The sequence below is a fragment of the Nomascus leucogenys genome, chromosome 19 (genome assembly GCF_006542625.1).
Source record: "Nomascus leucogenys isolate Asia chromosome 19, Asia_NLE_v1, whole genome shotgun sequence".
In the NCBI taxonomy this organism is placed as follows: domain Eukaryota; kingdom Metazoa; phylum Chordata; class Mammalia; order Primates; family Hylobatidae; genus Nomascus; species Nomascus leucogenys.
This window is the reverse complement of record NC_044399.1, coordinates 72,962,883-72,983,492: the sequence shown is the minus strand read 5'-3', so window position 1 is coordinate 72,983,492 and position 20,610 is coordinate 72,962,883. Positions and strand designations below refer to the sequence as shown.

The following is a 20,610-nucleotide window of genomic DNA, read 5'->3' as shown; positions in this document are numbered from 1 at the left end:
TGAACTTGCAAGAGTGAACAGCATGTGGAGACCCAGGAGTGAGAAGGAACAGAGAGAAAGCCACTAGTTAGTGCAGTGTTCCTGCCCCTCTGCTTCATCCCCACACCGGCAAGAACCAAAAGGCACCAGCATGAGAATTGGCAAGGCTCCAGGTAAACCATAGCTGGGATATTCAGCTGTACAGCAGTCATATGTGAGCCTGAGGAAGAACCTGTTTGGCCCACAGAGGGAGATGGAATCTACTGGGTGGGGACAGTGTGATTTGTGGGGGCAGTGTGGTTGATGGGGGGAGTGTGGTTGGTGGGGGGAGTGTGGTTGGTGGGAGTGTGGTTGGGGGGAGTGTGGTTGATGGGGGAGTGTGGTTGGTGGGGGCAATGTGATTGGTGGGGGCAGTCTGGTTGGTGGGGGGAGTGTGGTTGGTGGGGGGAGTGTGGTTGGGGGGAGTGTGGTTGGTGGGGGAGTGTGGTTGGTGGGGGAGTGGTTGGTGGGGGAGTGTGGTTGGTGGGGGGAGTGTGGTTGGTGGGGGGAGTGTGGTTGGTGGGAGTGTGGTTGGTGGGGGAGTGTGGTTGGTGGGAGTGTGGTTGGTGGGGGAGTGTGGTTGGTTGGAGGAGTGTGGTTGGTCGGGGAGTGTGGTTGGTGGGGGAGTGGTTGGTGGGGGGAGTGTGGTTGGTGGGGGGAGTGTGGTTGGTGGGGGAGTGTGGTTGATGGAGGCAGTGTGGTTGGTGGGAGTGTGGTTGGTCGGGGAGTGTGGTTGGTGGGGGAGTGTGGTTGGTGGGGGAGTGTGGTTGGTGGGGGGAGTGTGGTTGGTGGGGGAGTGTGGTTGGTGGCGGCAGTGTGGTTGCTGTGTGCCATTGGAAGGCTATGCAAGTTTGAGCTCTTGCTTCACCTTGATAAACATTTCACTTGTTAGAGCCCTGGCTTTCTCATCTGTGCTCTGGGCTGGTCATTCCTGCCCAGCTTCCCTGCAGGTTTAAGTGCAGATGCAGTCATGACTGTGAAAGCGCCCTGTGAACTGTAAAGTCTGGGTAGCTGGGTGGTGGCAGGAGGGGCAGCAACTGTGAGAGGATGAACTTGATTCTGCCGATCTCGGACGGAAACTGACTCTTGGGAAGGAGACAGAATCAAACGGCTCTGACATTTGAAAAGCCATGGCCTTGCTTACCTACGGTGAGACTTGAGAAGAAGTGCTGGGGAGGTAAAGGCCGAGATACCACCTCCGCTGCCCGAAAGACTTTGCAAGATACTCCAGCTGGGGACAGGGGATGGCTAGAATGACCTCCAACCATCTTCACACCCAAGGCTGGGGCTGCCCTTCCAGGCCTGCAGTTCTCTATTTTCCCTTAGAAGGTTCTGGAGGCAGACGGAACCTCAGTAGCAAGCTGTTTATTTTTTAGGTTTTTCAGTTTATTTTTAAATTTCTGACTGTGATGGTGTTTATTTTTTCCTTTTCCCTTTCCCCACTTCCCCGGCTCAGCATCAGAAAGGGACCATCTGTCCGTTGCCTTGCTGTGGCCATTTTAGAACCAGCGCAAGGCTGCTTGAATCTGGTCCCCTCTTCTCCCTCACTCCCTCCCCCACTGCCTGGCTTTCTCTACTCTGCACTGCCTGCTTTCATCCAGCTCCCTCCAGGTGTCAGCTGCCACCTCCTATAGGCCGCCATCTGTGAAGACCTCCAGGCTGGGGCCAGCCACCAGGCCAGGGCCCCTGTCTGAGGCAGCCAGATGTGTGGGGAACCTAGACATGGAGGCAGCAAAACTACCCTGTGAGAGGAGGAGGGGAATAAATTCCAGTCTCCTTGCTCCAGACAGGGCCCCTCTGCTCTGACTGGTTTCTGATGAGAATGGTATCTGTGTTCATGTATGTGTCATGTCCTGACTTGTTTCTGCCTCTGCATGTACCTGCAAGTCAGTGTGTGTGTGCACGCGTGTGTCTCACACATCCTTCTGGCATAGAGATCCATGAGTGATTTATAAACTGCCCTTCCTCCCATCACATAAATATTGTTCCTGGTTTCTTTGCCTTCCTTCTACTTCTAGAACTGGCCTGATTTCCTCCCCTCCTGTGCTTCATTCCCATAAAAACACTTCAAAACACGGGTAGCCATCGATAAACAGAGGACAAGTACTTCACATTGTGGATTCAGAATAAAAAGATCTGGTTGAGTTCCACAGCGTGAGAGGTAGGGTTAGCAGAGTGGAGAGTCTGTTTCAGAGAGTAAGAAAAGCTGAGAAAAGGAGTTTTTTTTTAAGGCTTCATTAAAAAGGGTCCAAGCTGGGCACAGTGGCTCCCGCCTATAGTCCCAGCACTTTGGGAGGCCCAGGCGGGCAGATCACTTGAGGTCAGCAATTCGAGACCAGCCTGGCCAACATGGTGAAACCCCGTCTCTACTAAAAATACAAAAAATTAGCCAGGCGTGGTGGCGGGCGCCTATGGTCCCAGCTATTATTATACTTAGGAAGCTGAGGCAGGAGAATCACTTGAACCTAGAAGGGGAGGTTGCAGTGAGCTGAGATTGTGCCACCACACTCCTGTCTTAAAAAAAAAGGCCAGGCACAGTGGCTCACACCTGTAATCCTAGCACTTTGGGAGGCTGAGGCGGGTGGATCATGAAGTCAGGAGATCGAGACCATCCTGGCTAACACGGTGAAACCGTCTCTACTAAAAATACAATTAGCCGGGTGTGGTGGTGGGTGCCCGTAGTCCCAGCTACTCAGGAGGCTGAGGCAGGAGAATGGCGTGAACCTTGGAGGCGGAGCTTGCAGTGAGCTGAGATTGTGTGTGGCACTGCACTCCAGCCTGGGTGACAGAGCGAGACTCCGTCTCAAAAAAAAAAAAAAAAGGCCGGGCACAGTGGCTCATGCCTGTAATCCCAGCACTTTGGGAGGCCGAGGCGGGCAGATCATGAGGTCAGAAGATCCAGACAGCAGTAAAACCCCGTATCTACTAAAAATACAAAAAATTAGCCAGGTGTGGTGGCGGGTGCCTGTAGTCCCAGCTACTCGAGAGGCTGAGGCAGGAGAATGGCGTGAACCCGGGAGGCGGAGTTTGCAGTGAGCCGAGATCGTACTACTGTACTCCAGCCTGGGTGACAGAGCAAGACTCTGTCTCAAAAAAAAAAAAAAAAGAAACCCCGTCTTTACTAAAAATACAAAAAAATCAGCTGGATGTGGTAGCAGGCACCTGTAATCCCAGCTACTCAGGAGGCCGAGGCAGGAGAATCACTTGAACCTGGGAGATGGAAGTTGCAGTGAGCTGAGATCGCGCCACTGCACTCCAGCCTGGGTGACAAAAGCGAAACTCTACCTCAAAAAAAAAAAAAAAGGTCCAGTTGATGATGGTATGTCATGGACAGTAGGAAATTGATGAGGGTATCAGCCTGCCTTCTCTCTTCCTTTCATTTGCTCAGTGAAGAGATGCTGGTGACCCCTTCTCCTTCTCGCCATAGGAACATTTAATCTGTCTCATGCTTTGGCTTTGGGCCTGCCGTTCACCCCAAGCATCTTGGGGTATAAGTGGGGATGATGCTGCCTACCTGCTTCCTAGTTGGCTCTGGGGTAAATGGAGACTTCTTCAGGCCTGGGAGGCCACCTCCCGTTGAGAAAGGCAAGCATCTAGCTCTCTACCTACCCTCTGGGTCCTTGGGGGGCTGTGTCCAGTATCTCTGCTTGGGTAGGAAGGAGGTGATCTTATCAGACTTTTCCTGCCACTTCCCTGTCTCCAGCTCACACACCCGCTCCCGTTTTCTCTCTCTTACATACTCACACTCTCTCTCTCTTTTTTTTTCCCTCCCCCGACATCTGAGAACTTTATCAGACACAGCTGCCACACAGGGCCTGGCAGCCCAGGCTGGAGAGGGTGGTTCCATCCAAGGAGGCTCCGCAATGGGAACCTCCATGACATGACAGATAGGTGGGAGACGAGGGCTGCTTCACAGGGGTATGGACAGGCCAAATCTTTATAAATATCCAATGAAGAGAAAATGACAACTCTAATTCATCCTTGTACATAGAGCACTCAAGGGAGGTGGGTGGGGCATCCAGGGGCCTGAGTCCTCACTGGTTGAGGACCTGGATGGGTGATGAATAGGTTCAGATGTCCACAGCATGGGGCGGGAGGGGGCAAGGCCTGGCCAACAGACGATGAACACGAGGACACTGTATGCTTAGAAGACCAACTACTGAGAGCCAGCTGCCCGGCACATGCGTGTCAGGCTGTTTGTTCCAGAATGAGGAGGGGTGGTCTTTACATCGTATTCTGTGACTGGTGGGTTTTGATAGGGGCTGCTTTGTGGAGAGGATGAGCACCTTGGCAAAGATGAGAATCAGTATCATGTCTACAAATAGGGCTGCTGGGCAGTGCCACACTTGCCAGTGTCCCCCACAATAACGATGGCAAAGCCGGCTGCCAGGCCACTCAGGCCAGCGCCCAGCTGGAGGAAACTGCTATAGAGACTGTTGTCATCATTCAGGGAGCTGGCAGGGGGGACAGCCGCCACTAGGCCATAGATGGTGATGATACCAGCCATGACCACTGGGATGATGGGCTTCATGATCGGCTCCGGCCACATGACAGACATGGCCACAATGCCGGTGCCATTCTTGGCCATGCCATAGGCAGCACCCAGGCCACTGGAGACTGTGGTGGCCACAGCAGCCGAGATGGTGAAAACCAAAGCATACTCGGGGCTGTTGTTGGACATGTCTGTGAGTGGGGAGGGGGACAAGGATGGGCATGGCAGAGGGTGAGTGCAAAGACAGTGGACTAGTGGCAGCAAAGATGCTTTTTTTTTTTTTTTTTTTGAGACGGAGTGTCACTCTGTAGCCCAAGCTGGAGTGCAATGGTGCGATCTCGGCTCACTTCAACCTCTGCCTCTGGGGCTCAAGCCATTCTCATGCCTCAGACTCCCGAGTAGCTGGAACTACAGGCATGCACCACCATGCCCAGCTCATTTTTTGTATTTTTAGTAGAGATGGGGTTTCACCATGTTGCCCAGTGTGGTCTCGAACTCCTGAGCTCAGGCAGTCCACCGGCTTTGGCATCCCAAAGTGCTGGGATTACAGGCGTGAGCCACTGCGCCCAGCCAAGATGCTCTTTCTTACACACACATACCTTCCTGTTTCTTTTCTTATGCACACACACAGACACACACACACACAGCCTTTAGCTACTCCTATCTAATTGAAGGATGCCTAAGACACCACCCTTCTGTCAGAATACTTGCCCCTCCTTCCATATCTCTGCCAGTACTGTATCCTTGTGGAACTTAAATTGTTGGGGAAACCCCATCTGTCCCTTGTCTCTCAGGCCCTTATCCCTTCCCCTGTGGTGGCTTCAGAATATCTCCTACAGATGGGGTTTAGGGTTAGTAATCTGGTGGTACTGGGGCTAAGGGATAGGTTTTAAAGCTCCATTTGCATAGCAGCCACTATTTTAACACTTAGATTGTTGGTGTTTTGGGGCGTCTTTAAGGGAGCTAATGAATTTATGGGAGGCTACATACCCCCTCCCCCACTGGGTATAGCCACTGCCTTTGCCCCCTCTTCCTCTCTGTGTGGGCCTTCTGGATTACAGGAAGAGCTTAGGAAAACAGGCCTATTGTTTTCATCTGGGAGTGGGGAGGGCCTCCCAGGCCAGCTCAGGCTCACTGTCCTTTGAACTGGTACCCGATAAACAGAGGCTCCAAGACCCTGGCAGCCTTGCTTTTGCAAGGCAAGGGTGTTATTTGGCTTGAGACTTTATTCTGTTCTGCCAGCTCTTGTTGGTTCCCTCTTTTTTTCTTTTTTTAATTTAAATTTAAAAAAACAATTTTTTTTGAGACAAGGTCTTGCTCTGTCGCCCAGGCTGGAGTGCAATGGCACAGTCTCGGCTCACTGCAACCTCCGCCTCCCAGTCTCAAGTGATTCTCATGCCTCACCCTCCTGAGCAGCTGGGATTACAGGCGTGCACTACCATGCCTGGCTAATTTTCGTATTTGTAATAGAGACGGGGTTTCACTGTGTTGGCCAGACTTGGTTCCCTCTTTAGACCACAAGTTCCCATTCTCTTTGCCTAGTGTCCTCTGAAATTCTCTTCTCCCCCTTCCCCCATCTGTTTTTCTCTATCACAGGTTTCTGTGAGTCTTTCTGACCCCTGTATAGTCAGTCCTGTTATGGTTAGTAACAGGAGGAAGCCTGCTGTTGGAAGTACAGGCAGCTAGGAAAGGAGGGGCCTCTCCCAGACTAGAGAGGCCTTCTCCCCTAGCCTCACAGCTAGCTGACTCTGCCTTGTCCTCCCAACACCCGGGATTCCCCCCGGCCCCTCCCGACACCAGGCACCCAGGGCAGCCCCACCTCCTGCCCTGTTTCCTGTCAGGGGTAGGATGGCACCTTGCCTGGGTCTGGGAACGGCATTGGCTCTAGCAGCAGGACCTGCCGGGGCATATCTGAGTGAATAATCATTGCTGGGCTTGAAGCACAGGAGAGACCAGTCCTTCCTTGTCTCCACTGGGCTGCTTAGTGCTTCTTTCCCAAGGACTTCCATCCCTTCCCCAGGCTTTATGGTTCCAGTTCTACCATTCTGGAAGCTCCCTAGAATCTCCTGGAATGTTTAATGGACCTTTCCAGCAGCGAAATTCAAGAATTATAAGACTCATCGGTCAGCAGAAAAGTGAGGATACCTTTTCCTAACCTACCTGTTTCCCCTGCAGTTTCCTCACAGTCTTACTCTTTATATTTTAGCATATGTGACTCTTCAGGATGTTAATTCTCTTCTCTCTGTGTTGGTGTCTGAGCACCGAGAAGGTAGAGCCAGGGGCACTTACAAATCAGGAGCATTATTTGACAGGCACTTAAGAAAGACACTGGCTATGTAATCCCAACACTTTGGGAGGCTGAGGCGGGTGGATCATGTGAGGTCAGGAGTTCCAGACCAGCCTGGCCAACATGGCAAAACCCTGTCTGTACTAAACATACAAAAATTAGCCGGGTGTGGTTGCACACGCCTGTAATCCCAGCTACCTGGGAGGCTGAGGCAGGAGAATCACTTGAACCTGGGAAGCAGAGGTTGCAGTGAGCCGAGATTTTGCCTTTGCACTCCAGCCTGGGTGACAAGAGCGAAACTCTATCTCAAAAAAAAAAAAAGATGCTGGCTAATATTGATAATAACAGTTTGCATTTGCTAAAGTACTTAAAAAAACCTTTACCCCTCAAAGGGTTTCATCTACATGCAAAGCTAACACCGCAGGAATTACTTTCCCCATTTGGAGCGGGCTACAAAGGGAAGGGGCATGTCGTTAGAGGAGCTATTGTTAGTGGAATGAGGACTGGCAGCCAGAGTTCTCATCTGCCAGCTCCAGGCCACTTCCAAGAAATGTGACCCCAAGCCTCTGGTGCTTGCCTCCTTTTGCTCATTCAGCCATCCACCCCTTTCATCCTGGATTCCACCATGACTCCAGGCCTCTCCTGCATTTCTAGATTTCCACATGCTGATTGTGAGGGACTGACGGGGCTTTCTCCTTCTCTCCTTTTCCTTGCCCCACAGCCTTGGCTCACGCTTCCTAGGCTCTGAGCTTCAGTTCGTGTCTCAGCCTCCCAACCGGACAGCGTTCTGGAAACAGTTGATGCATAAACTCTTGCATTTTCTCTTGGGAAATAATCAAACCCTTTGTTTCTAATCTAATCTCAGTCTGTCCTACTACTACACTAAAATGACTTTGGTTTTGGGGAAAGGAAAGGAAAATGTCTGTTGATGCTGGGCCCCAGGTAGCACCTTGAGAGCAGGAGCGGGTTCACATTTGCCCCTAGTTTTTCCTCCAGGTAGGAGCTGTGGGAGGAATCCAGGGAGCCCCTTGAGGGTCAGCAGAGCAAAGAAGCAAGGGCTCAAGGCTGGTGTGTGCCTGGTTCTCCCCTGGTAAGTTCTAGGGAGCAGAGTCCGTGGTGCAGGTGGAAGGACCATGGCACTGTGTCCCATAACTGTACAGCGCCAGTGCATGCCATGTGCTGGGGAGATGCCGAAGCCTTAGGCAGCACCTTCGGGAAGCTTTTGAAGCTGGGGAAACCAATACACTTGAAATAGTTAAAGGGGGATTTAAGGCAGAGGAGCAGAGTCTGAGGGGACAGCTCGTGCCCTCCCCTTGCCTGCCTCAGGCCACCAGCTTTGTGCCTCTTCTCTCCCTCCAACCTTTGTTCCTCAGCTTCTTCTGAAAAGCTTTCCTTGAGCAAACCCAGCTGTGCCTTGCTCTGTCTGGCGTTGAATCATTAAATCAGCGAGGATTTAGTGACCTCGTATATACTCAGAAACATACCTGGAGCTGTGAGGGGAACAGGAGCAAACAACAGGCAGCTCCCTAGTGAGGCGAGTGCAGTGTCACGAGGATGTGCTGCTTGGGGCCAGCCTGATGTGACCAGTGCCTTGCATTATATGCAGAGCTACGAGAAAAGAGACATCTACCAAGAGTTTCTGCGTTAACATCACTGTTGGCTCTTCATAGCTGAACAAAGCAATATGTATAATTATACATCGTAAACAACTCAGGGCACAGTGCCAGACGACATCTATTTCGACGCACATGAGGGGCTCTGTCTGTTATCCCAGAGCCCCACCCTTCAATAATTGAGTCCAACACTTGTATCTTCCCGAGCCTCTCCATCAACCAAAGATTTTTATTTATTTATTTTTTTAGTTGGAGTCTCACTCTGTTGCCCAAGCTGGAGTGCAGTGGCACGATCTCAGCTCACTGTAACCTCCACCTCCTGGGTTCAAGCAATTCTCCTGCCTCAGCCTCCCTAGTAGCTGGGATTACAGGCGTGCACCACCACACCCAGATACTTTCTGTATTTTTAGTAGAGACAGAGTTTCACCATGTTGGACAGGCTGGTCTTGAACTCCTGACCTCAGGTAATCCACTCACCTCAGCCTCCCAAAGTGCTGGGATTACAGCCACCGTGCCTGGCCCAACCAAAGATTTTACACAATTTTAGTATACGTAAAATGTGAGGAGATAAGACATGCTTAGTAATAGAAGCTCTAGTGAATGAGAGAAAGCAGCCACAGACTGTTATCCCACATGCTTGCTATGCGACAATAGTCGTTTTGTGTATGTTATAGATTCAGAGCTGCACAGATAAAATACTGCTGTTTTCATTCAGGCACCCATCTCAGTGTGAGGCCGCCTAATTCTCATTCTATGTATACCCAAGTACCACCTAGAAATGGCTCCTGCCCTTAATGAGCTTCTGTTCTACTTGTGGAGATGAGGCTTAGTCCTGTGAAAGGTTTAATAGAGATGTTGTGGTCTGGCTTGTTGGGTTGGAAGGAATCTACTCTAGCTAAGTCAAATAAAGGGATAGATGCAGCAGAGACTCGAGCTGGCTACATGCATTCAAACCCTGGCTCTGCCACTGAAATAGCTGTTTGACCTTGGCAAGTTATTTACCTTCCCTGAGCCTGTTTCCTCCTCTGTAAAGTGAGAATAATAATAATATCTACCTCATGGAGTTAGGTGAGGATTAAATTAGTTGGTATGTGGGCCAGGCGCAGTGGCTCACGCCTGTAATCCCAGCACTTTGGGAGGCCGCGACGGGTGGATCACTTGAGGTCAGGAGTTCAAGACCAGCCAGGCCAACATGGCGAAACCCCGTCTCTACTAAAAATACAAAAATTAGCCTGGTGTGGTGGCAGGCACCTGTAATCCTAGCTACTGGGAGGCTGAGGCAGGAGAACTGCTTGAATCCAGGAGGTGGAGGTTGCAGTGAGCCAAGATCGCACCACTGCACTCCAGCCTGGGTGACAGAGTGAGAATCTGTCTCAAAAAAAAAAAAAATTAGTTGGTATGTGTAAAACACTTAGCATAGTGCCAGGCTCTCAAGACTATTTTTTATTTAAAGTCAAGACCCTTCTTGGAAGGGCGTGGTGTCTCATGCCTATAATTCTAGCACTTTGGGTGTCTGAGGCAGCAGGATTGCTTGAGCCCAGGAGTTCAATACCAGCCTGGGCAACATAGTGAGAGACCCCATCTCTACAAAAAAGGTTTTAAAAAGTAGCTGGGCATGATGGTGCATGCCCATGGTTCCAGCTACTCAGGAAGCTGAGGTGGGAGGACTGCTTGAACCCAAGAGGTTGAAGCTGCAGTGAGCTGTGATTGCACCACTGCACTCCAGCCTGGGCAACATTGCAAGACCCTGCCTCACAAAACAAAAACTAAAAAAAATCCTTCTCACTTCACATGCCAAGGGAAAAGAAAAGAGAAAAGAAAAAGAATCTTGTTCGAACCTAGGCACCTGAATGGCAGCATAGACAATTCCTTGGAACTGGAACCGTAGGATGCTTCTGGGTTAATGGTAACAGCGGAGGATAGCTAGAGTCAGTTGGTCACTCTCCCACTTCTGTCTCCACCTGCAGCTCCCTCTCCTTCCATGTCTGCTGTGCTCTCTCTGTACAGTCTGGCCGCTCTGCCCACTCATGGCCTCTGCTTTCCTTTACCTGAGGTAACAGTGGGCTCTCCAGCCTTGACTCTCCATGCACTCTCCGGCATCTTCCCTTTTATTGGAAATGGCTGAAGGGGAAGTTTGCCTTAGGTTACTGTTTTTCCTTCAATCTTGGACTGGCTCCCTGGGGTCAGGAACTCATTTCTTAAACTTTTGCTGGGGCTAGAAAGGGGAGGAAATGGTTGAAAACCCGGTCCTTTAGGCAACAGGAGCTATGAGCCAGGCAAAGCACACTGCAGGCCTTGAGGTCAAATTTTTAGGTCAAATCTTGGCTCCACCACTTCCTAGCTCTGTGTAATCCTGGGCAAGTCATTTAATTGTTGTAAACTTTTTCACCTGTCAAATGAGTATAACAATAGTACCCACTTCAAAGTTTGTCATGTGAGATTATACTTGTAAAGTGCTCGGCAGTACCAGGAACAAATAAAATGCTCAAAAATTGCTAGCTGTCTCATTATTATTATTATTTTTGAGACGGAGTCTCGCTCTGTCGCCCAGGCTGGAGTGCGGTGGCGCAATCTCGGCTCACTGCAACCTCCACCTCCCGGGTTCAAGAGATTCTTCTGCCTCAGCCTCCCAAGTAGCTGGATTACACGTGTGTGCCACCATGCCCAGCTAATTTTTGTATTTTTAGTAGAGACAGGGTCTCACCATGTTGGTCAGGCTGCTCTCAAACTCCTGACCTCAAATGATCTGCCTGCCTCAGCCTCCCAAAGTGCTGGGATTATAGGAGTGAGCCACCTTGCCCGGCCTAGCTGTGTCATTATTAAAGGGCCATGGGGGCCAGGCGCAGTTGCTCATGCCTGTAATCCCAGCACTTTGGGAGGCTGAGGTGGGTGGATCACCTGAGGTCGGGTGTTCAAGACCAGCCTGACCAACATGGAGAAACCCTGTCTCTACTAAAAATACAAAATTAGCCAGGCATGGTGGCGCATGCCTGTAATTCCAGCTACTCGGGAGGCTGAGGCAGGAGAATCGTTTGAACCTGGGAGGCAGAGGTTGCAGTGAGCCGAAATCACATCCTTGCCCTCCAGCCTGGGCAACGAGCAAAAATCCGTCTCAAAAAAAAAAAAAAAAAAATTAAATAAAGGGCTATGGGGGCTGGGCCTGGTGGCTTATGCCTGTAATCCCAGTGCTTTGGGAGGCCGAGGGGGGGTGGATCACCTGAGGTCAGGAGTTCAAGACCAGCCTGGCCAAGATGGTGAAACCCCATCTCTACTAAAAATACAAAAATTAGCCGGGCATGGTGATGGGTGCCTGTAATCCCAGCTACTCGGGAGGCTGAGGCAGGAGAATCACTTGAACCCGGAAGACAGAGGTTGCACTGAGCCGAGATTGCACCATTGAACTCCAGCCTAGGCGACGAATGAGACTCCATCTCACAAAAAAAAAAAAAGACCTATGGGGAGAGTGGACAATGACAGTGATCTCTGAGATGGCCGATATGGGCAAGCTCCTAAAGTGGTAAAGATCAGGGCCGGAAGGATGGGGCAGATTACAGCACTCATTGTTCAAAGGAGGGTACTGGAAAGGTGGTTAGACCACTGCAGCTTGAATATGTCTTCTTCAAAAGAACCTTTTCCTGGCTCCCCAGCCTCGGTCAGGTGTGCTCTCTTGGCACCCCGCACTTCACAGCACATAAGACAGACCAGAGCTCTTTCCACGACCGAAACCTTCCTTCCTCCTTTTCGGTCCAAGAGACACACTTGGCAGCAGCAGGAGGAGTGTCACTCCATACGTTTTTATTTTTATCTTTACTTTTTTATCTTTTCTGTTTTACATGAGATGTGCATTTAAATAACCAGACGCTGGACTAGAGGGGGAAAGTTTCAAGGATTTTTTTCTTCCCCTTTACTCATAAGGACAAATTTGCCTATGTGGAACAGCTACATAGAATAAAATGATGAAATTGTGATCTATGAAAAAAACATTAAAATAGCCTAGGCATGGTGGCTCACACCTGTAATCTCAGCCTTTGGAAGACTGAGGCAGGGGGATAGCTTGAGCCCAGAAGTTCGAGACCAGCCTGATGAACGCAGGGAGACACGTCTCTACCAAAAAAAAAAAAAAAAATAGCCAGTAACCAGGCAGAGTGGTGTGTGTGCTTGTAGTCCCAGTTACCTGGTAGGCTGGGGCAGGAGGATCGCTTGAGTCCAGGAGTTCGAGGCTACAGTGAGCTATGATTGTGCCACTGCAGTCCAGCCTAGGTGACAGAGTGAGACCCTGTCTCCAAAAAGAAACAATATATGAGTTTGTGTCGTCTGAGATGCAATGAAAGAAAGAAAACAAAGACATACCGTGGCTATAATTACACAATTAATTGTAGAGGTTATTAATGTGTGCCTCTCTCCTCAGAACATAAACACCAGTAAGGTAGGGACTGCTTCAGTTACTCACTGTTGTATTCCCCAGCCTAACACAGTTTCTGGCACACAATAGGAAGGAATAAATAGTCGTTAGGTTGGCAGCCTCATGGAGTGTGGACCTGAGCATTTGGAATCATAGAGTTAGAAAGTTTTCGGGCCGGGCGCAGTGGCTCACGCCTATAATCCCAGCACTTTGGGAGGCCAAGGTGGGTGGATCACGAGGTCAGGAGATCAAGACCATCCTGGCCAACATGGTGAAACCCTATCTCTACTAAAAATACAAAAAATTAGCTGGGCGTGGTGGGGTGTGCCTGTAGTCCCAGCTACTCAGGAGGCTGAGGCAGGAGAATTGTTTGAACCAGGAAGTTGGAGGTTGCAGGGAGCCGAGATCGCGCCACTGAACTCCAGCCTGGGTGACAGAGCGAGACTCCATCTCAAATAATAATAATAATAATAATAATAAACTGAACACTATAGTAGGTGCTCTTAGGACTTTTTATTTTTTTTTCAGCCAGGGTTTTGCTCTGTCATCCAGGCTGGAGTGCAGTGGCATGACCACAGCTCACTGTACGCTCATCCTCCTGGGCTGAAGTGATCCTCCTATCTCAGTCTCCTCAGTCTCCGTTCCCTGCCTCTTAGGATTTTTAAAAATGCATTAAAAAATAGGTACATGGTCAGGTACAATGGCTTACAATTGTAATCCTAACACTTTGAGAGGCTGAGGCAGGAGGATCACTTGAGCCCAGGAGTTTGAGACCAGCCTGGGCAACATAGTGAGACCCAGCTCTAAAAAAGAATAATAATTAAAATTTTTAAAAATTGGGCCCGGTACAGTGGCTCACGCCTATAATCCCAGCACTTTGGGGGGCTAAGGTGGGCGGATCACCTGAGGTTAGGAGTTTGAGGCCAGCCTGGCCAACATGGCAAAACCCCATCTCTACGAAAATTACAAAAATTAGCCAGGTATGGTGGTCACAGCTACTCGTGAGGCTGAGGCAGGAGAATTGCTTGAACCTGGAAGGCGGAGGTGGCAGTGAGCCAAGATGGCACCATTGCACTCCAGCCTGGGTGACAGAGCGAGACTGTCTCCAAAAAAGAAAAAAAAGTAATTGATACATAATTATACATATTGATGGAATACATGTGATCTTTTGATACATGCATACTATGTATAATGATTAAATCAGCATAATTTGGATATCCATTACCTCAAACACTTATTTTGTTGAGAACATTCCATATCTTCTCTTCTAGCTCTTTTTTTTTTTTTTTTTTTTTTAATATCTTTAGACAGAGTCTTGCTCTGTTGCTCAGGCTGGAGTGCAATGGCATGATCTCGGCTCACTGCAACCTCCACCTTCCAGGTTCTAGTGATTCTCCTGCCTCAGGCTCCCAAGTAGCTGGGACTACAGGCATGCACCACCACATCCAGCTAATTTTTGTATTTTTAGTAGAGATGAGGTTTCACCCAATTGGCCAGGCTGGTCTCAAACTCCTGACCTCAGGTGATCCACCCTCCTCGACCTCCCAAAGTGCTGGGATTACAGGCGTGAGCCACTGCGCCCAACCCTCTTCTAGCTCTTTTTAAATTTACCATAAAGTATTGATAACTGTGGTTACCCTACTGTGCTGTCAAACACTAGAACCTTCTAGTGTTTCTTCTATCCACCTGTATTTCTGAATCCATTAACCAGTCTCTCTTCATCCCCCTGCCCTTCACAACTTCTGGTACCCCCCTCTTCTACTCTCCACCTCCTTGAGACCAGCTCTTTCTCGTCCCCACATATGAGAGAGTCCATGTAATGTTTGTCTTTCTGTGCCTGGTGTATTTCACTTAACATAATATCCTCAGGGCTCATCCATGTTGCTGCAAGTGGACAGATTTCATTACTTTTTATGGCTGAATAATATTTGTATAGATATGCAATATTTTATGTATGCATTTATTTAGGTTAATGCTGTATCTTGGCTATTATAACTAGTGCTACAATAAATACAGGAGGGTAGATGTCTCTTCCATGTACTGATTTCTTCTCTCATTTTTTTTCTTTTTTTTTGAGGCACTCTGTTGCCCAGGTTGGAGTGCAGTGGCATGATCATGGCTTACTGCATACAGCCTCAACCTCCCAGGCTCAAGCAGTCCTCCCACCTTAGCCTCCTAAGTAGCTGGAAGCACAGCTGCACACTGCCACACCTGGCTAATTTTTTTTTTTTTTTTTTTTTTTTGAGACAGAGTCTCGCTCTCTCACCCAGGCTGGAGTGCAGTGGCGTGATCTTGGCTCGCTGCAAGCTCCGCCTCCCAGGTTCACACCATTCTCCTGCCTCAGCCTCTCCGAGTAGCTGGGACTACAGGCGCCCGCCACCACGCCCGGCTAATTTTTTTTTGTACTTTTAGTAGAGACGGGGTTTCACCGTGGTCTCGATCTCCTGACCTCATGATCCGCCCACCTCGGCCTCCCAAAGTGCTGGGATTACAAGCGTGAGCCACCGTGCCTGGCCTATTTATTTATTTTTTGAGACGGAGTCTCGCTCTGTCGCCCAGGCTGGTGTGCAGTGGCGCAATCTCTGCTCACTGCAAGCTCTGCCTCCCGTGTTCATGCCATTCTCCTGCCTCAGCCTCCCGAGTAGCTAGGACTACAGGCGCCCACCACCACGCCTGGCTAATTTTTTTGTATTTTTAGTAGAGACGGAGTTTCATCATGTTAGCCAGGATGGTCTTGCTCTCCTAACCTCATGATCCGCCTGCCTCGGCCTCCCAAAGTGCTGGGATTACAGACATGAGCCATCGTGCCCGGCCTAATTTTTTAATTTTTAAATTATTTATTTATTTATTTATTTATTTATTTATTTATTTTTGAGACAGGCTTTCACTCCTATCGCCCAGGCTGCAGTGCAATGGCACGATCTCGGCTCACTGTAACTTCCACCTCCCAGGGTCAAGCAATTCTGCCTCAGCCTCCCCAGTAATTGGGACTACAGGTGCCTACCACCACATCCAGCTAATTTTTTGTACTTTTTGTAGAGACAGGGTCTCGCCATGTTGCTCAGGATGGTCTCTAACTCCTGGGCTCAAGTGATCCTCCTGCCTCGGCCTCCCAAAATGCTCACATTACAGGCGTGGGCCACTGTACCTGATGATTTTTTCTCTTTTGGATATATACCCAGCGGTGGTATTGCCTGATCTTACGATAGTTCTGTTTTCAGTCTTTTGAGGAACCTGCTTACTGTTGTCCATAGAGGCTGTACTAATTTAGATTCCCACCAAAAGTGTATAAGAGTTCCCCTTTCTCCATAATCTTGGCAGCATCTCTTTTTTGTGTGTCTTTTTAAAATTATTTTATTTTTATTTATTCATTTTTATTTTATTTATTATTTTATTTGTTTATTTATTTATTTATTTTTGAGACAGAGTCTCAGTTTGTTGCCCAGGCTGGAGTGCAGTGGCGCAATTTTTTTTCTTTTTTTTTTTGAGACGGAGTCTTGCTATGTCGCCCAGGCTGGAGTGCAGTGGCGCAAACTCAGCTCACCACAGGCTCCACCTCCAGGGTTCACGCCATTCTCCTGCCTGAGCCTCCCGAGTAGCTGGGACTACAGGCGCCCGCCATCATGCCCAGCTAACTTTTTTTTTTTTATTTTGTAGTAGAGACGGGGTTTCACCATGTTAGCCAGAATGGTCTCGATCTCCTGACCTCATGATCCGCCTGCCTCGGCCTCCCAAAGTGCTGGGATTACAGGCGTGAGCCACTGCGCCCGGCCAATTTTTTTTTTTTTTTTTTTTGAGACTATTTTATTTTTTGTGGAGGAGTGGCTTCACTATGTTGCCCAGGCATGTCTTGAACTCCTGGGCTCAAGTGATCCTCCCACCTCAGCCTCCCAAAGTGTTGGGATTACAGTTACAGGTGTGAGCCACTATGCCCAGCCTTTTTGTCTTTTGATAATAACCCTTTAACTGGGGTGAGATGCTATCTCATTGGGTTTTGATTTGCATTCCTCCTATTATTAGTGATATTGAAGGATTATTATTTTTAATAACAGCTTAATTGAAATATAATTTACATACCATAAAATTTATCCTTTTAAAATATTTTAGGCCAGGTGTGGTGGCTCATGCCTGTAATGCCAGCACTTTGGGAGGCCAAGGCAGGCAGATCACTTGAACTCAGGAGTTCAAGACCAGCTTGGGCAACATAGTGAAACCCCATCTCTACAAAAAAATAGAAAAATTAGCCAGGTTTGGTGGTGTGCACCTGTAGTCCCAGCTACTTAGGAGTTTGAGGCAGGAGAATTGCTTGAGCTCAGGAGGCAGAGGTTGCAGTGAGCTGAGATCACACCACTGCACTCCAGCCTCAGCAACAAAGTGAGACCCTGTCTCAAAAAACAAATTAACAAAAATTAAAATAAAATATTTTAAAGTGGTTTTTGGTATACTCACAGACTTATGCAACCATCTTCACTATCTAATTTCAGAACCTTTTTATTCCCAAATGAAACCCAGTATGCATTAGCAGTCATTACCCATTTTCTCTTCCTCCCAGCCCCTGGCAACCACTAATCTACTTTTCATCTCTTTAGATTTGCCTATTCTGGACATTACACATAAATGTAGCCACATAATATGTGGCCTTTTGTGGACTAGCTTCTTTCATTAAGCATATCTTCAAGGTTCATCCATGTTGCAACATCTAGCAGTAGTTTATTCCCTTTTTTTGTTTGTTTGTTTTAATTTTTTTTTTTTTTTTTTTTTTAGAGGCAGGGTCTCACTCACTCTGTCACCCAGGCTGGGGTGCAGTGGTGCTATCATAGGTCACTACTGCCTTCAGCTCCTGGGCTCAAGGGATCCTTCCACCTCAGCCTCCCATGTAGCTGGGACTACAGGTACATGCCACCATGCCTCACTAATTTTTTAAATTTTTTGTAGAGATATGGTCTTATTATCTTGCCAAGGTTGGTCTCAAACCTGCCAAGCAGTCTCAAACCACTTGACCTCAAGTGATCCTCCCACCTCTGCCTCCCAAAGCGCTGGGGTTATAGGCATGAGCCACCATACCTGGTCTTCATTTCTTTTTATTGCCAATATCATTGTGTTATATAGATATACCACATTTATCTGTTCGTCAGTTGATGGATATTTGGTGGTTTCTACTTTTTGGTTATTAATAATCCTCCTGTGGGCATCTATCTACATATTTTTTGTGTGGATATATGTTTTCAATTTTCTTGAGTATCTACCTAGAAGTGGAATGGCTGGGTGATATGAAAACTCATTGTTTAACATTTGAGGAACTGCCAAACTGTTTTCCAAAGTGGCTGGACCATTTTACATTCCCAGCAGCAGTGTATGACAATTTCAGTTTCTCCATGCCCTCATCAACACTTTTGACTGTCCATCCTTTTCTAGATGAGGTAGGGAGGTGATCTTACTCCGTTGCCCAGGCTGAAGTACAGTGGCATGAACATAGCTCACTGCAGCCTCAAACTCCTGGACTTACAGGATCCTCCTGCCTCAGCCTCCTGAGGGAAATACAAATCAAAACCACAATGAGATACCACTTCACACCTACTAGGATGGCTCCAATCAAAAGGATGGACAGGCCAGGTACAGTGGCTCACTCCTGTAATCCCGCACTTTGGGAGGCCGAGGTGGGCCGATCACTTGAGGTCAGGAGTTTGAGACCGGCCTGGACAACATGGTGAAATCCTGTCTCTACTAAAATACAAAAAATTAGCCAAGGGTGGTGGCGGGCACCTGTAATCCCAGCTATTCAGGAGACTGAGGCAAGAGAATCACTTGAACCCAGGAGGTGGAGGTTGCAGTGAGCTGAGATCGTGCCACTGCACTCCAGCCTGGGTGACAGAGACTCTGTCTCAGAAACAAAAGAAAAATCAACTCCTCAAACATCCACCCTTTTAGGGTTCTTCCCCTCCATAATGATGAATGATCTTCCCTATTTTGAAAACCCTATTGTCTGACTTTGCTGCCAGCTCTAGCTGTCATCTGATTTTCCCCCTTCCTCTCAAGGTTAGACTTCTCCAGAAAGGGTGCTGCCCTCATTTCCTCAGCACAGCCCTGTCTCCTTCAGCCCCTGCTGTCTGCCCTCTGCTCACACAGCGGCAGTTCCCAGTGGTTCCGAGCTGCTGAGGTCAGTGGGATTTTTTTCAGTGCCCTCTGGCTGCTCTGCCGCATTCGAGGCCATCACTCCCCTTATCCCTGTGCAGCCTCCGTGACCATCTCGTCTTCTGGCGACTTTTCTGCTGCTCTCACGTGTTGCCCGTGGCCATCCACCCTCTCCCTGAATATCTTGTTTGTATCTCCAACTCTCATACTCAATGTCTGTAAATTGTATTTACAGATCCTTGTTTCTAACTGCCCAATAGAATGTACCTGTGTATCCTTTAACATCCCCAATTCAACATTCAAACCCAGACTGCTCTCCCACAACACAGCATGGTCTTCGCCACTCTTTTTTCTTTTCTTTTTTTTTTTTGAGAAGGAGTCTCACTCTTTCACTCAGGCTGGAGTGCAGTGGTGCGATCTCGGCTCACTGCAACCTCCGCCTCCTGAGTTCAAGCAATTCTCCTGCCTCAGCCTGCCGAGTAGCTGGGTTTACAGGTGCCCATCACCATACCCAGCTGATTTTTATATTTTTTAGTAGAGATGGGGCTTCACAATGTTGGCCAGGCTGATCTCGAACTCCTGACCTCAGGTGATCTTGCCTCCTCATCTTCCCAAAGTGCTGGGATTACAGGCGTGAGCCATCACGCCCAACCCTAAAGTGGACTTCTTACACAGTCCAACCCCCTCTTAGCTTGTGGGAGGGGAATGAGGCCTCAAACAGTTAAATACTTGCATAGAGACACACGACTAGTGCCAGAGTTGAAAACCCCCTCCCGTGCTCTTTCTGCCACAGCAAGCAGCATTTCAGCGGCTTTCGTGCTTTCGGCTGGTGTTATAATATATAATGGTAGACTGCCACATTTTCATATTTGAGTACTTGGCCAATCTATTAAATTATAAGGTTTTATATTTCTCATATATCGGTGAGCTCCCTTTTGTGTCTAATTCGGGAGCTATTACATAGTTTGTGCTCTGGAAATATGTAATGGATGAATGAAATGAGATACGATTGCCTTACAGGTTTTCCCTGCTTAGGGCTTAGCCCAGTGCAGGGCACATGGAGGCGCTCACTCAGAAGATATTTAGCGGTTGGATAATAACGGGGCATTGTTAAATATCAGGCTGAGGTGTTGGGGCTCTCTAAGCATTGGGGAGCTCCGCTACCAGTTCTGGGCAGAAGAGTAAAATCAGGAAAGCGCCATTTTGGAAGAGTTAAATCAGTGGCACTAAATCAGTGGCAGCAGAAGGAAGACATGGGGGAGGCTAAAGTTCCAGGAGGGAGGACGTGAGGGATTGGTCTGAGGTGGCGGACAAGCCAAGCACATGTTGAAGGGAGAAAGGACAGGGTGGCTGTGATGCAGGAAAGGGAGGAGGAGGATTAGGCAGAGGCTGGACTGTGGTGGGAAAGCGGTGCTGCTATTGAAACATGAAGCATCTGGGTGGAGAGAGGGTGAGAGACAACAACCAGAGTGCCACCTGCAGGACCCCGACTTGCTTCTCTGAATCACCCTTTCCAGTAGGAGTTTTCAGGAAACCGACTTGAAACCCATTAAATGTTGATATCTGAATCCAGGGTGTCTGACCTCAAATATTCCTTCATCCCTCAGTGCCACCCAAACACAGAGGAAGGAGACAGATTGGGAGTCAAGGTTACAAAATTAAAATG

General features: G+C 48.6%; 1 protein-coding gene and 1 pseudogene across 13 annotated transcripts in view; one reads left to right on the top strand and one right to left on the bottom strand.

Moving 5' to 3' along the window:
- Positions 1-20,610, top strand: part of MINK1 (misshapen like kinase 1) — a 63,804-nt gene that overhangs the window by 20,001 nt on the left and 23,193 nt on the right. The gene's annotated exons all lie outside the window — the stretch shown is intronic.
- Positions 4,053-4,699, bottom strand: LOC105738599 (annotated as a pseudogene).